The sequence below is a fragment of the Myotis lucifugus genome, unplaced genomic scaffold (genome assembly GCF_000147115.1).
Source record: "Myotis lucifugus unplaced genomic scaffold, Myoluc2.0 scaffold_139, whole genome shotgun sequence".
Lineage (NCBI taxonomy): Eukaryota > Metazoa > Chordata > Mammalia > Chiroptera > Vespertilionidae > Myotis > Myotis lucifugus.
In genome coordinates, this window is record NW_005871187.1 from 970,146 (window position 1) to 982,926 (window position 12,781).

Genomic DNA, 12,781 nt, shown 5'->3' on the forward strand with positions numbered 1-12,781 from the left:
AGACAGATTAAAATAACATCTGTGTAATTTACTTAACTCCAAGTAGAAACAGCATCATCATAAACTGAAAACAAAATAAATTGTTATGTGGTCATTCTTTTAAATAAAAGATGCCTATAAATAGAACTATATTTCAAGAACTAAAAATTCATCAAGGAGGTATTTGGGCAGATATCTGAGGAAGTCTTCTAAACACAAAGATATCATTTAAATGTGCATGGTTAAATAGCACCTTAAAAGTCGTTTTTTTTTCCAACCATTTGTCTATGTTGTCATATCAAGTATGCCTGAAAATGTTCAGTGTTAGCAGCTTAATTCTCACAAATACAAAAATAATATATTTTGGTTTGATGGCAAAGGTTTAGTATATCCTGCAGTTAAATAATTCTCAAATGCTTAGTATTTGCACTAAAGCCACAAACAAAAGGAGGTCATATTGTAAAACACATTAGAGAACTGGATTTATAGAGAAAAAAACAATATGGGAAATTTCCCCAGGCAGGCTTATTTAATAAGCTAGATGTGTTTGCTTTGGAAGTATTGAAATATGCTTAAATTGATTATTAAAGTTCCTTTCATTCTAGGTAGGATTCAACAATTATTTTATTTTAATACTTTATTTTCTTCAACTTCTCCCACTTCAACTTTGCTACTCCCTCTCCCCACACCACCCCAAATAAACAAATAAAAGGGAAGGTAACCCTGGCCCCAGGTGGCTCACTTGGTCATCCCATACACCAAAAGGTTTCAGGTTCAGTTCCCAGTCAGTGCACATACTTAGGTCTGGGGTTTGACCCCAGGTCAGAGCTCATATGGGAGGCAATAGATCAATGTTTCTCTCTCTCTCTCTCTCTCTCTCTCTCTCTCTCTCTCTCTCTCTCTCCCTCTCTCCCCCTCCCTCTCTTAAAAGCATATGCTTAAGTGAGAATTTTTTAAAAAGGGAGGAGGATAAAGAAGACACACAGCCTATCAAGGTCACTGTTGTTCATTTGATATCCTTTCTGTAAAGTGTCACAATGATGACTTTTAAAAATGTTATGAAGAGCTATACCTCTACCTAAAGACTAACCTGCGATTCTGATGAAAGTAAACAAGGTCAAAGAAATAACTTCCTTACATATGTTAGCTCCTCTACAGCATATGATCATGTGGAGATCATCACTGCATCCCAACATGATCACAGCAATTTCAAATCAATACCTGAGTATCTGCTTAGTCCCCACAGCTCACCTGCGCTGCTTCCCACTTTAACAAGCAGATGATCCTTTGGTGGCCTTTGTCTGTCCAAAAACTTTATTATTTGTCATTAAATACAAATTAGGACTCTGCCACTCAGACTGATCCAACCCCCCGCCAGCCTTTACACAGGGAGTGTTTCAACTTGTGGAGTTTCATAACCAAATCATGGCATAGAGCATATCAAGCTCTCTCCTCCCACGGCTTCTGCACTTGCCGTTCCCTCTTGAACACTCTTCCCTGTCCTTTCCATCCTTTCCATGCTGGCTCCTACCCACTGGCCTCAACTTAAATATCACCTTCAAAAGAGACCATTGATAACTATCTAACTCACACCCATTTTTCTCTAAGTAGTTGTGTTTTTTCTTCATAGCTCTCAATACAGTTTTACATTATTTACTTTTGTGTTTCCCTACTTTAAACATTTCTTATCTGTGTCAGTAAGGTATTCGGCTGGAAACTGGACCCAACTCCGATGGTTCAAAAGATTTTAGTAAAGGCAAATGTGAAAGATCTGTCAGTGAGCAGGACTAAGAGGACCAAGGAAAGTAAATGAGACATTAGTAGGCGAGCGATAGCAGGAAGTCATTCTCATCCAGAATGAGCAAGGGGGAGAAGACAGTGCCATCAGAACCAGGGACAGCAGAAGATATGGAGGGGACCGGGGGCCACTGACAAGAAGGAGCTGCAGACACTACAGTCATGAAGAGATCACAGCCCAGGAAAGGGTCAGGAAATTCATATCCTGACTTCTTTTCCACATGCTTTCTGATCTCTGATGGCTCTCATGGCTGAAGGCACCCAGAGCCAGCTTGGAAGCCAAGAGGATGCAGTTGGCTGTACACACAACAAGGCAGAGAGTGTGAGAGAATGAACTCAGAAATACCGTGGCTACCTAACCCATCTGTGATATCAACAGATGATAAATAATAAGTAATAGATTCTTTATGCATAATGCATTTTGACTAACTCCTATTCTCCCAAACACATGTGCACTGCTCTCCTCTGCACATCTCTATCTCTTGCCCTCTTATTGTTTCCTATTTATGTCTAAATTGACACTTATATTCTTAGCTGTGCCTTTTCCTGACTAGTCTCACCTCACTCTAACAGTATCTCTTTTTTAGACCTACATTGTCTCCTTCTCTTTTGATTTTCTTCACAAAGCTTATTATCAAGTTCTAGTCATACTTAATATTTAACACGTAAAAAAAAACACACTTCTCTTTATTGGCCCTTAGGAAGGGTTTGTTTGTTTGTTTGCTTTGAGAGGTAGTATAAGGTTAAAAATGAATTCTTCATATTTAAATACTAGGATGAAGGACAGAGTGAAAAACATATATCACAGAGAGTGATATTTAGTGCAATAATGGCTTCAAGGACATATAGGAGGAGACCATAAGCACAAATTCTTGCTGTCTCCACCTTTGCCTCCTACAAGCCTTATGGGGGCAATTCAGCTTTCCTACTAGAAATCACCATTTTTAATCATGTCATTTATCGAGTCAAACGCCTTCCTAGGTACACCTCCTCTCTCAAGGAAAAATCATTCATTCATTTATGCAAAGAAGTCAAAAAGCAAGAGGTGGGCTTTGTATAGATCATCCTGTGAATGCATATGAGCTAAAGTATCTTCAAAAGAACCTGCCACTGAAATGTGTCTGGAGGTTTTGAAAACCAACTACGTGCCAGGCAATGTACTAGCTTCCATAGTCCCTGTTCTCAAAGAGATGCCATGTTATCTTCATACATTTTCTGGGTGTAGCACCTCCATCTGGAGTCCAGTCTTAGGAGCCTAGAAAATATTTCCATCTAATGGCTCTCTCTACATATTGGAGGCAATTGAAAGTTGGTCTTAGTCATCACATTAGCAGCAGCACACACCCTGATCAGGGTGTCCTCCACAGTCAACTTTTATTTCTAGAGAGATTTACTGCCCATCTTTTTTGTTCCAACTATAAACTCGAGACTAAATGACAATAATGGCAGATTTTCTTCCTCTTGAATTTTCCCTGACCCAGACCAATCAGAAATGTCTTTGTATCGCTAGAGCCACACTTTCAAGCTGTCAGAATACTGTTCTGCTGCCCACAAACATTTTTACTCCTCTAGAGAAATACATTTACTTCTAGGAGATCTGTCCCTAAAAGTTCTTATAATTTAGAGAATGTAAATTGATGCAGCCATAGTTGCACACATAATATAAAATTATGACATGGATGCATTTTCTGTATTCTTCAAGGAAAATAGCAGAAGCCAAATGATTGTAGGTCACTGAATTTTACTGTCTCTTAATATCACACAGGTTCACCAACCTGCCTAATCAGAAGTTAGGTAAAAAGTCAACAGGAAAGCTATATGTTACAAGATGTCTTCTAAAGAAGCCTCTACTTAAATCTCAATTTAGCAAAACTCAAATGGTTTCTTTATAGGTTGCTGCAGCAGAATACAACAAAAATATACTATAATTACACTCCTTGTCATGTCTCTGCAGACAGAATTACCAAGTATGGAGCACAGAATGTATGCATGACGTGCCTGTGACATGTTATGTTTGGTATTAGTCAATTCTGCAAAGGTATAATTTTCTCAGCAAAATGGGAAGTGCTTAAAAAGGGCCCACAGGGAAACAAAGGTGTGTAAAGGCTTGAGAAATACAGCAAAGTATTAAAAGAAAAGGAGGGGGATTAATTACTTTGGAAAGAAAAGGCTGTTTTAGACATATGGCGGCTTATTACCAAGAGATTGCTCACAAGCTGTTCTCCAGTTTCAACAAGATGCAAAAGGGTGAAATTCCAACAGGATGGCATTAAATTAGCAGGATTAGATTAGGTACAATGTAGAAGTTCTTGATGAAAAAAGTGATTGCAGGAAAAATGGTTGGTAAGCAGAGGCACTGGGAGCTCTTCCCCGCACTGCCAAACGAATATAATCACATCAACTTGTCTCCTAATAATTCAGATGTACCGTTTCCTGAAAGGAGAGAAATGGTCTGAGTCAGAGATGGAAATGAAAATTTAAAAAATTCTTTTTTTGCTGACCGCTCGCTCATCTACCCACTCAGGCTGCAAATGAAGAGTAGAAGGCTAGAGTCAGGCCGACTTAATTAGCTGCCTTTTGCCAACGACATTATTACATAACATTTAAAAATGGTTGGTGGCCTATGCAGGGCGTGGAGCGTTCAGCCCAGAGATGTCAGTTAGGGAAGAGGAGGTGTCTTTGATATCTCCCAGGTCTACTTTTAAACACTGGACACAGTGCTCCTGAAAGGAAATGAGAGAAAAGAGGCCAAAAAAGAAAGCAAGCGTGGAATCCCTTAGGGCCGTAATACATATTTCAGTTTAGTGGCTCTCTCTATATTGCAGGTAATTGAAAGTTGGAGACATTTTCAACTGGTTGTGCCAAGTTTTCAAGCCTCGTCTCTATAAGCATGAACTAGGTAGAGAGAGAAAAATGAGAACTTTCACGTATGGAGAATTAGTAACTGCAGGAAGAGCTACCATCCCTAGGGCTGAGATGAAAAGTAGAAGAGTTGTCATTATTAAGAATTAGAAACTCAGAGGTACCCCTCTTGGGACCCAGACATCAGGGGAGCAGGCACCAGACAGCTGGGTTTCAGAGGTGAGACAAAATGAAGCTGGTCCTACAAACGTTGGAAAAGCAAACTAGATTCCTTTGCTGCTCCAGGAAGGACTTGTTGTTAAAGTGCAATGAACACGAATCTCCAGCAACAAGAAGCAGGCAGGAAGCAATGCGTCCTTTCCTCTAGCCTGGCGGTCTCCCTCTAGCGCCCCCTCTGGACAGATCCGTAAATAACGTTTCATTCAACATCATTGTGTTACAATGTTCATGAGAAAAAACAAAACACAACACGACAGTATTTCCAGTTTAAGCCACTGTCTGTATGGAGTTTGGACGTTCTTCCCATGCTTACGTGGGTTTCTCCAGGGGCTCATGTTTCCTCCCGCACCCGAAGATGTGCTCCTGAGGTGAATTCGGTGTCTCCATTGTCCCAGTCTGAGTGTGGGTGGGTGTGAGTAGCCCTGAGATGGAAGGGCGTCCTGCCCGGCGTGGGTTCCCACCTTGTGCCCAGAACTGCTGGGATGGGCTCCCGCCAGCCACCTGCAGCCCTAAACTGGAATAAGTGGGTTGGAAAATAATTATCTTACTTGTTTTTATTAATCTCTCTTAAATGTCTGTATAGCTCACATTTCAATGTTGGATAGTAGAAGTGTTTGTGCTCTTTATTTTGAAGTGTGGTGATGTTTTTGTGACCAGAATGTGGTAGGAACGTAACTCTTGCTGATATCAATTAGCCTGTGGTAAAATGGGTTTCGTTGTAGTCGTTTCATTTCCAAGAACTTACAGTGGGGCCTTGACTTACGAGTTTAATTCGTTCTGAGACCGAGCTCATTAAGGAGCTCATTAAGGAGCTCGTTAACTCAAATTACTCTGTCAACTCAATGCAAAAAATCAGCCGAGAGACAGCTGGTATCTTAAAAAACTCGTTAGTTGGGACACTCGTAAGTCAAGGCCCCACTGTATTCACAATGTTAAGTGAGGACTTACTGTATCCTGCCCTCACAATCCTATTCAGTCTTCAAGGTTTAGGTCAAATGCTACCCTTCTGTTCAGTCATCCCTGCTTTACTTAAGATCCAATCTCTTACTTTTAGAACTGATGACAGTCCACCTATATTTTACTGTTTAGCCGGTCCCCTTGGGCTATTGTGTATATCTGTCTTCATTGTCCTATGTAATAAAAGGCTAATATGCAAATTGTCCCCTTGACTGGGAGTTCGACTAGGGGGCGGGGCTGGCCAGCCAACTACCTGCGGCCCCTCCCCCTGGCTGGCCCCGCCTTCAATCGGCTCTGATGGGGGTGGGCTGGCCAGACCCCACCCATGCACGGCCTCCAGTTGTTATATATTTTTGGATCCCTAGATTATCTTTATGTGCAGCAGGTGCTAACTATATTTATGAAATTGAATTCAAGCCTGAGAAATGTGGTCGGTCTTTGTAACAGGAGGTATGTTACTGCCTTGGTTTTGTCAGACAGAAGTCTTTAGATGCCTTTCACATGTCTTGGCCCTGAAAATTCTTATCACATTACATTAGCTTCAGATTTCTGGCAGGTGTCATTTCATCATGTGACCTTTCGAAGACCCCCAGAAAGATGACTAGATATGTCACATAGCCACCAACAACAGAGAAGTGAAATTTGGTCACTGATGCTTAAATGACCCCATGCACAAGGGCAAACTTGGGATTATTCTGAATTTTTTAAAAAGCTATAAACTTTGAAGCAACATCGGTTTATCTACTACAACAATCCTGCAAGCCAATAGTGTTACAGGCAGAATTTTTTTTTCTTTACATGTGCCTTATCTTGCTTTTGCAGCCATTAACACACAATCAGATCAGCTGTGCTCAAAAGGCCTTGAACTAGTTACTGTAATAATTATGTGAACGACCTTTCCAGACTCCTCTGAAACCTGGTGGTGAGGTGGGAGGGAAGAACTCATTCAATTTCCTGCCCTTTCCGTTTCTTCTTATCTCTGTTTCAGATAGCATTTACAAACCATCTTTTGTTGCCCTCCATCAAATGCCTATTAGGGAACCCAGACATTAAGTCATTTTTTTTCCTTTCTTTTTTTTTATATGTTTACTGCAAGTAAGAAAGTACCAGTTGTCAATTCATAAAGTCGTTTTTTATTTTTTGCTGTAGTTTATGTTTTCTTTTCCTCAGTCCTCAGCCAAGCTGTCTCAAATGGCTGCTCTTGTGTCCCACTGTAACTGTGAGAATGACAAATATTCCTCGGAGATTTCCCACAGTCTGCAACTGGCAAACGTTCCTGAAAGAACCTGCTCTTTAGTTACAGATTGATGATTTATTAATACCACTGTAAACTGCCGGTCACTAAGGGCTGTAGGAATTAAAAATAGAGTTGTGTGATATTTGTCAGTCAAACCAAAATCAAATTACTTACGTGTTAGATTGATAGAAGATATGGGGATAGGAGTTAGTCACTGGGTCTGGGAATCAATAAATGTCTAGCTATCACAGGAAAGCGGTATATTACAGAGTTGAGAAAATTACCTTTGTGAGCTATTGGTTGCTTCAGTATTTTTGAAACCAAGGATACATCCTCATTTTAGGTGGTACCCAAAGGAGATGGGTGCTGAAGGAACCTGAGAGTTCACATAGCCCCAAATCAATTTGCAGATGGGGAGCTGAGACTCTGCAGCGAAGGGCTAGACAGACATGTGGTCTCGCTGGTCGGGCTAATGATTCGATGCTTCTTCACTTGATGTTCTTAATATTTTCAGCATTCTCCTATAGTGCGAACTATAAAAGGTAGTGTTTTATTTACTTATTTGCTTTTGCATTCAGAGGTGTTGTCTAGTTCTAGAGAAACAGAACCAATAATTCACATTAATTGCTGACATTTGAAGTCACAGTTAACTGACATCATATGTCTAACTTGTCCAGGGCTGTCTTAGGACCATTTAATGTGCCTCATCAGGAAAACCACATTCTTAATGAAGGCCTCATAGCTAGCAACCTATAGAAGCAGAACCAGGTCTCCTGATTCTAAAATGAACGCACTTCTCACCTTATCATACCACTTTTCAGTTGCTAAGAGTAATTTCCACTTTATCAAAGCAAAAATAATTTTGGATGCACTTGAGTATCTCAATAATTGAAAATTAAGAATGTTAATATGCAGGGAAAGCCACTGAGGGCATAAAGCAAAATATAAAAATGACTGAGATTTTTATTTGGATCAGTTTAGACTCATCCAAAAGCTTTGTTTTGGGTGAATATCCCTGGAGTTTTCATAGAATAACCTCTTCCATTGTTTTTTTTAAAAATATATTTTATTGATTTTTTACAGAGAGGAAGGGAGAGGAATAGAGAGCTAGAAACATCGATGAGAGAGAAACATCGACCAGCTGCCTCTTGCACACTCCCCACTGGGGATATGCCCGCAACCAAGGTACATGCCCTTGACCAGAATTGAACATGCAACCCTTGAGTCCACAGGCTGACGCTCTATCCACTGAGCCAAACCGGTTAGGGCTTCCATTGGGTTTTGATTTTGGATCAGAAACTGACTGGCTGCTAACATTCATAAAGAGGATATAAGGAAGCAATATATCTATCAGGAGTTTCTTATATCTCACACACACACACACACACACACACACACACACACAGACAATCACCACATACATAACCTTGCTACTTTTGCTACTTGAGTGAGCCTTTGGTGGAGCAAAAGTAGAAAAAATTTTAACCAAAAAATTGTCAAATATTTCAGTATATTTAAAGCTGAACTTCTATATAGGACTGGATGATTTCCATGTTTCACTCAAATTCTAACCACATCTCTGACATTGTTTCTCAATGGATTACAAACAAGAATCAATTTAGTCAAATTATTTATCCTTCTGACTTTAGTTTCCTTATTTTGAGCACTTCCAGTCTTGGGTTTCTATGTTTTATGTAATCAATCACTCACAAATTCCCCCTGATTTTTCTACTAAAGGTTTAAATTTTGTGCAAGTGGCTGTCTCTTCTAAAGGTGATTGAATAAAAATTTTACAGCTTTTAAAATTTATTTATGTAACAGCGAATGTGTTGGAGCCTGGTTATTTGAGGTCTCATTCTGGCTAATCTGCTTAGTGGAAGCACTTAATTTTTAAAGCTATGACAGTACACAGACTGTTGAAAGTGGTATGCATCTCACTGATCCATTGTACTATGAAATACCATATGTTTATTCTTGCTATAGTGGTATTGTTTGAGGTAGGGCAGCGTCAGCTCTTGTCCACTAAAGATGTGTTTAGAATGTTAAGATGTTTTCAGATACAATTCTTAGAATAAGTTGACACTAAGTTGGAAATTAATGTATTTTAAAATGTATTTTTCATTTCAATAACTGTAAATTTGAATGCCATGATCATGTATGAATTACTAATATATGTCTCCCTTGACACTTCATTCTTCCGAACTTCAATAGCCAAGTATACCACCTCCAATCTTGGGCATGCCATTGACCTCCCTCTATCCTTCTGTCCCAGTCTGTCAGTCATTTGAAAATGCCTCAAGTCCCCGTCTCTCTATCTGCCACAAGAATAGTTAAAGCATATTACTATTTAACTAGTTTCTCTCTCATTTTTTCTGCAAATAAGACTAGAGATATCCTTTAAAAAAACCACCCCACTAATGTTCCACCAGCTTGGGGAATTCCTCAAGTGCCCCTTTCTCTCAGACTCTGCTCCATGCATTTTATTGGTTCTGTTTTCCACAGTCATTCCTGGCTTTCGTACCACTCCCTGTCCCATTCAGCCGAATACTTCCTTTGGACTTTTAATTTGGTCATTGATTCCAGCTTCACCTCTTAATTTTATCTACTTGAAATTCTTCAAACCCTTGTTCCACAGATGAGGGTCCAGGATGGTTCCTAGAACTTCAACTCAAATATAACTCCCACACCCACCCTCATCTACATAATACATTTTTACTGTCACTGGAGGTGACCACTGAGGCATTCACGCAAAGTATAAACTCTTAAATTATCTTTCACTCTTTCTTCCTTTTCATTTCCATCTGTTTAATCACCATAAATGTCTCTGAAATTTATTCCCACTTAGTTGGTGCAAAGTGAACTTTTTATTGATTGATTAAATCATTCATCAACATAGCAGGCTTGTATATATGCTCAAGGGGAAGCAGGTACAAACTAACATACTAAAGAATTCTATGCCTGAGGCCACATGTGCATAGATTGCAAAGGCATTTAGATTGCAAAGTTAGAAGCTGAGTGGCTCTGCTAGGCTGCACCTCGGAGGATGGCTTCACCTTGATAGTGTCTGTTTCTATGTGTCCAGGTTTCAGAATCACATTTTTTACAGTCGATGTATGCACTCTAGCATGAATGAATTGCCCTACCAAAGTCACTGTGATGAATCAGTTTTTCTTTTATTAATTACACGTTTAGATTGGTGGTTTCCTTTGGGTTTTTAGGGAGGGCCTTTAACCTTTGGGGTCACATATTTAGAATCATATTCTGTGGTCTGGTGTCAGAAATATTTCTATGAACAATTAATACCATCAATTATACTGTAAGTCTTATTCTTTCCAATTCAGAATTTAACCTGAAAATCAGAGGATGACTCATATCTATACATATTTAAGCTTTTTTTCCAAAATATTTGATACAGAGCGAACGTTCCCTTATATCTCTGATGACTATGATACCCAGGGCCCAGAGGACCACATGCAAAGTTTATTTGTTCACTCTGATGTTCTTATCAATGAGCGCCAAAAGGCATAATTTCATATTGGTCTTTGGAAACAGGTGCCATTGAGATGATGTGGAGAAAGGATGAAATCACAGGGAAAGAGCTGTTAATTAAATTGTGTTTTTCAGAACCACCTCCTCTGCCTCTATCTTGCTAGAAACATTTGCTAGCTTTTACTTATCCCTGTGATAATATTTATTATAAACAATTACTGTGAAGTTAAAACATTGCAACTTCATATTCTTCACTTATATGTTTTAAATCGTATAGAAGATTCAAATCTGCAATTAAATAAAATGCATATGTATTTTTAAATATGCAATTAAATAAAATGTATCTGCATGCACAATGTATACCAAAATAAAAAGGGTTCTAAATTGTCTTATAGCTCATGCACTGCTGGCTTAGATAAATCATATTGTAATTATTCCTTTTATCTAAGCATTTTCTATTTTCTATGACAGTGAAGTAGCAGGTTGCATTCATTTTTTATTTGATATTTTTGTATTCATTGTCCCTGGCTGTGTGCTTGATTTTTAATAGTAGAGTCACATGTACATGGTAGGATTTGCTGCAATTAAATTTAATGTATTCCCTATATAAGTGAAATGCGTGTGCATGTACATATATGTATGTGAATTAATGGTTAACCCCCCCCCCCAGAAAGAATATCTCAAGAGAGAAAATGTTAAAATATAAACCAAACATCTGCCACCCTTTTTTTTGTTCTTTTTTTTATTTGCAATGTAATAAAACAGCACCTGTCTGCTGTTCCTATCAATGTTTTTGTTGGTAGCTATATGATGCAGAATAGTTTCCATGTCAGATCTTAATGATAATATTTTTAGTTTGAAAAATAATTTTAGCTGATAGCCCACAGATACAAAAATAATATTCAATGGGGACATGTGTCAGCAGCTGCTTTATATCACAAAAGGCAAATGATAAGTTCTTTTGGTCATTTCTATTTCCTACTTTTCTTTTCTTTGGGGATCAAATCAATCTGGTCACAACTTTTAGAATGTCTTATTTATGGCCATTTTCTCTAAGGAAGGTACATTCTGAAATCAGGTCACTTGTTTTATACATCCCTGCAGAGAAATGTAGCCTTCTGGACATTTCTGAAACAAGCCACACATCAGTGTTTTCCACACAGAGGCATAGGACAAGAACAACTTCCTGTCCCCACTTTGATGTAATCCCATTCCTTTGAGAAAAAGCATAGATACAATGCTCCCAAAGCACACATTTTTTAAACATTAAAATCTATGAAATCCAGGTATATATTACAATGATGGTGTGTCATTGTTACATCAGCAGTGTTTTCTTTCTTATTGATCCTTACAATAATGTGTGCCTTACAGTCAGAGGTATTTTGGATGTGATGATTGAGAGTAATTAAGGATAAAGTGGCCTGGGTACTAAACCCTAATTTAGTGAGCAAGTCCATCAGAACCTGAGTGATGACAAGTTCTTCCTTCACTTATTGGCAGTTTAATTTTTAAAATTTGAGTTAATAAATAGTTATCTCCTCTCTAGCATTGAGAAGGTATTAGGAAAATGGTTGCTAACTACATATTTTTGTCTTACTGATCGGTAGTTTCATTTATCAGTTGTATCATTCAGATGAGTTTACCCTCTTTGAATCTCATTTTCAAAATTGGTAAAATAGACATAACAATACCTATCTTATAAAATTACTCTTAGATTTAACTAAGGTTCAGTATGTAAAGGGATGTCAATTACACATTAATTCCCTCTTTCACCCTCCTTCTCTGGAATATTTGTGACTCACCGTTTATTTTATGAAACACTTGCCCTTGTTGTAATGTTGTGCTTTTTCTGAAATACCCTCCAAGACACAACTCATTTCCCAAAACAGGGATGCTAGCCTTTTACAAACTTTACTCTCTCTGCTACCATTCAGCTTTTCATGGTTTCAACTGAAAATGGATCATAGGAAATTCACTCTCTGGCTTTTTGCTAAAAATACATATTGCTAAGTGCCTGAGTAGTGCAAAGAAACTCTGAACCCATAAAAAAATTTAAATGTATTTTAAATATTAGGAATTTTTTGTCAGTTTTATCTTTCCCAAACATTCTTTCAGGTCAAAACCTTTCCTTTTGTCCCCATGAGCTGATTTCACATATTAAGTCAAAGTGACATTTTACTCTGGCTGCTGTTAATATTTAAAATATTTGATATGATTGTTTTGCAATCAAATTTGATATAC

General features: G+C 38.4%; 1 protein-coding gene across 1 annotated transcript in view; it reads left to right on the plus strand.

Annotated features, from left to right (window-relative positions):
- The window catches only part of CNTN5 (contactin 5), a 643,923-nt gene that overhangs the window by 360,877 nt on the left and 270,265 nt on the right, over positions 1-12,781 (plus strand). The window lies entirely within an intron of this gene.